This window comes from Cebus imitator, unplaced genomic scaffold (assembly GCF_001604975.1).
Source record: "Cebus imitator isolate Cc_AM_T3 unplaced genomic scaffold, Cebus_imitator-1.0 Scaffold281, whole genome shotgun sequence".
NCBI classification, from domain to species: domain Eukaryota; kingdom Metazoa; phylum Chordata; class Mammalia; order Primates; family Cebidae; genus Cebus; species Cebus imitator.
Genome location: NW_016107596.1, coordinates 3,096,990 through 3,101,768, shown reverse-complemented (window position 1 = coordinate 3,101,768; position 4,779 = coordinate 3,096,990).

Genomic DNA, 4,779 nt, shown 5'->3' with positions numbered 1-4,779 from the left:
GGCAGGTGGATCACTTGAGCCCATGAGTTCGAGACCAACCTGGCCAACATGGTGAGACCCTGTCTCTACTAAAAATACAAAAATTAGCCAGGCATGTTGGCACATGCCTGTAACCCCAGCTACTTGGGAAGCTGAGGCAGAAGAATCACTTGAATCTTGGAGGTAGAGGTTGCAGTGATTTAGATTGTGCCACTGCACTCCAGCCTGGGCAACACAGTGAGACCTTGTCTCAAAAAACAACAACAATGAACTCCAAAGAACAATATGTCTTGACCTTTTGATTAAAGGTTGTGATAATCACTATGTGAAAGTTAAACTCCATTTGTTATCAAATGTGTGGAGAGTATTTTCAACCTATGATTCCAGTAACATGAGATATTGCTGAAACAGATTTTGGAGGACATCTACCAGTCTGCCACATTCCCCATCTCACTTGTATTTCTTTGCACTGACTTCACTCTCACTCCCTCTCATCAGTCCAGCCTCCAAGCTGCTCTGAGAGTGCTTTCTGATTCAGAGTGCCATTGTGGCACTGGTCTGCTCACAAACCACTCATGGCTCCCTGTCACCTCAGAATGTGATGCTCAAACTTTAATATGCACTAGGAATCACCTAGGGGGCATGTTAAAATAGAGTGGCTAGGCCCCACACCCAGAGGTTTCTTTGTTTTTTGTTTGCTTGTTTTGTTTTGAGACAGAGATCAATCTGTTGCCCAGGCTGGAGCACGGTGGTGTGATCTCTACTCACTGCAACCTCTGCCTTCTAGGTTCAAGCAATTCTCCTGCCTCAGCCTCCCAAGCAGCTGGGATTACAGGTATGTGCCACCATGTCTGGCTAATTTTTGTATTTTTAGTGGAGATGGGGTTTCACCATATTGGCCAGGCTGGTCTTGAACTCCTGACCTCAGATGATTCCCCTTCCCTGGCCTCCCAAAGTGCTGGAATTAGAAGTGTGAGCCACCGCACCTGGCCATATGCTCAGAGCTTTTGATTTAGTAGGTCTGTGGCCTGAGAGTTTGCATTTTTATCAAGTTCCCAGGTGATGCTGATGCTGCCAGTCCAGGGACCACACTTGGAGCACCAGTGACCTGGAGAATAAAGTCCATGCTCCTTAACCTGCCATTCAGTCTTGCCCAGCCTAGTCTTCAGCCTAGTTTCTAGTGTCATTACTCATCCTTTCCTTTCCCCTCCAAACACCCAGGGCTGCAGTCACACTGTAGTTCTCACTTCTCTCTAAGCAGGCCAGCTGTTCACACCTCTGTGCCTTGCTCCTTTTGTCTGGAATGTTATCTTCTGCCCAGCAACTTCCTTTCTACATTCTCCCTGAAGCCTTTCCTGACCCTGTAAGCTGTTGTTAAGTCTTTCTCTGCCCCAAGTCCCTGCCAACTTTGCACAGTCTTCTTATTGCTCTTGTGGCCTAGTGTTTTGTCTGTCTAGCTGTGTCCCCATCTCTGGAGCCTTAGTCACCTCCATAGCTCTCAGCCATTGTGACAGGGTCACTGAGTGAGGGAACAAAAGTATAATGAGGAAATGGAGGTGTGTAGATGGAGTGAATAAGTGAATGGGGTAATTAGGTCGGTGAAGAGAAGAAATGAGGAGTTTATTGATACCTGAACGAGTGAGTTACAGTCCACTGGGCTTGGTGCTCGCCACTGAGTCCTGAGCCCCAGGCCAAAAGAGAAATTCACTCCCTGGCCACATTTCCACAAAGTTCCAGCCATCACTTTCTTTTCAGCAGGAGCCAACTGGGAGACAGAGTACTCGGTGCCCAGAGTACTCAGGAGCAGACAGGGGCTGGGGACCCACTGTGGGTCAGAGCTCACCCTCCCTGTTCTCACTCACCCTGGTGTTGCTGAAAGTCAGCTGTAAGGTATTTGGAACTCTGGGGAGACCATGTTGTGCAAGACAGATGCTTTCTAGGGCCAAGACACAAAAGGCTTTGCCTCCAAACTAGTGATAAGGAATCAGAATTGTTTTGAGTTAAATTTGGAGACTTGAGGTATTAGAACTAATCCACCCTCCTCATGACAACCCAGCTTCCTCCATATTCATAGAGGAGGCATCTTTTGGCTCAGCAGACACTGATATGACTGTAAGAACTCTGCCAGGGATGGTGCTACCTGGGGACAGCAACTATTCCTGCACCAAGGCTGTGTGGCCTCAGCAAGACACAGTGTGTCTTTGAGCCTCTGCGTCGTCTGCAGGTTGCAATATTACAAATCCCCTTCAAGGTGCATGGTGAGCATCAGATAGGAGGGGTGGGTCAAGGGCCTGGCACAGTGCCAGGCAGATAGTAGGTATGCAACAGAGAACAGCTAGAGTGTTCACAACTGATCCTTGAAAGTTAAGTTTCTTCCCTGGTGAACCAGGCCCAGTTGGTCTTCTAAGGTTCTTCCTTCTATTTATATCTGTCTTCCTTCTTTCACAATTCTATCCAATTTTGGGACATCAGCTCTTATCCCACCTCCTCTGCAAAACTGTCTCTGTTCTTGGAACTCTCTACCAACAACGCCCACCATACTTATGGTGTGGCCCAGTGAACATGGAAGTGAGTGGTTAAGAGGAGGGGGTCTTCAAGCAGAGCTGCCATGTATGGCTGCACAGGTTGGGCACTGCCCAGGTATAGGGAATACCATTCACATACACTGTAATGGGAGTGGGGCCGCAGTGAGTTGTAAGGAAGAGGCTCTCTCTGCAAGCCAAATGGCCTGAGTTTGAATTGTGGCTCAACCACTCAATTGCTTGACGAAGCAAGGTATGTAACCTCCTAAGCCTCAGTTTCCTCATCTGTGACTGGGATGTTATTATAGTAGCTGAGAATATTAGGTAGTTGAATGAGCTCAGGACAGTGCCTGGTACATCCCTAACATTTACTGAGCACTTAATTGCATTATCGTTATGATTATAGTTGGTTTCTCATCATTGCCTGTGTGGGTGTCTTTTCTCTCTAAGAAGGCTGTGAGCAACCTGGGACAATGAGTCACTGAGAAATTGCAGGAGCTTGGCCCAGCACCTAGTGGGAGGCAGGGCCTCATGCTGTCCTCTCTCTCAGGATCCTACTTCAGCTTTGTTTTTGCCAAAATTCACTCGTAATAGGCCTTTTTTAGTTACAAATCACAACACTCCAATGCAAGCTAGTTTAAGCCAAAAGAAGCCTTTGTGGGCTGATATATGTGGGAAGTCTAAGGGAGGATCCAGTGGCTTCAGGCAGAGCTGGATCCAGCGCTTCTCCATCTCCTGGCTCTGCTTTTCTGAGCTGGGCTTTATTCTTTCTCCATGGGAGGACAGCAAGTCACTGGTGTAGTCTGAGCTTACAGTCTATGGCTTATGGTCCAAAAAGAAGTGAAGCTCTCCTCTCGGCATCCACAGAGCAATGGAGGGCCTCGAGTGACCCAGCTTGGGTCACATGCCTGCTTCTAGGACTAATCATTGTGGCTAGAGAGATTGGCACTTGACTGGCCAAGCTGGGGTTATGTGTCCACCTTAGTTTGGCAGTTGGACAAGAGCCATATGTGATGGGGAAGGGACTTTTATCCAACAGAGGGGTGCTGGGTATACAAGAATGTTGGCCGTGTTCACTCTCCTTCTTTATGGCTCAGTTCATAGGTCACTTCCTTGGGGAACCTTGCCCTCCCTTCTCCCCTGCGTGGACCTCAACCTTCCCACAGTAAATTGCAGATTATTCCCTGATTCTCTCAGACCAGTCTGGGAACAACTTGAGGTAGGTACCACAGCATATTTATTCATCTGTATCCTGCAGGCCAAGCTTCCTGCCCCAGCTGTGGAAGGGACGTTGGTGGTGGCCTATCCAGCACTCACTTCTCCACTTCCTACTCAGATCTTGTTGGGTTTTACCCTCTCTCTGCACCGCCTTGATGGAGTAGCAAACTCCACTCTCACTGGTGTAAAACCATGACAGTCTCCCTTGCCACAGTGACTGAAGAATGGGCATGTGAGGCTGAGTTTGGGCCACTGAAACATGATGGTATCTGGGAAAAGGCTTCTTGCTCCTGTGGGTGGGCCGTGGAAGCCTGCTGGTTCCTGCTCCCTCCTGTGCTGGATGTAAATGAGGAAGCATCTGGCCTCAACTGCTCCACTGCCACACTACTGCCAGAAAAGAACTCGGCTTAGGCAGAGGTCGACACTGTGGAGGGCAGTGTGGCGACACCTAAGGAAGCTGGGCCCTTGATGGCCCTGAAGAGTTGCTATATTGGCTAACCTTGAAGGTGCCAAGCCTGCAGCCAACACATTTGCTTTTTTTTTTTTTTTTTTTTTTTTTTTTGAGTTTCACTCTGTTGCCCAGGCTAGAGTGCAATGGCAGGATCTCAGCTCACCGCAACCTCTGCCTCCCGGGTTCAAGCGATTCTCCTGCCTCAGCCTCCCGAGTAGCTGGGATTACAGGCATGCGCCACCACACCTGGCTAATTTTGTATTTTTAGTAGAGATGGTGTTCCTCCATGTTGGTCAGGGCTCGTCTTGAACTCCTGATCTCAGGTTATCCACCCGCCTTAGCCTCCCAAAGTGCTGGGATTACAGGTGTTGAGCCACTGCGCCCAGTCCACACCCACACATTTCCTTATTGTGAATCCACTTGGAGCTGGGGGGTGTTGTTACCTGCAGCCACAAGTATCCTCAGAAAGAAGGGCTCAGAATGTTCTCCCTGAATGAATGCCACAGGTCAGTGGCCACGGGCTGAGAGCCACCAAGCATATCCCTACAAACCTTACCACCCACACTGGTTCCTTCCTACCCCACCATAACAGACATTCAGACTGGATGC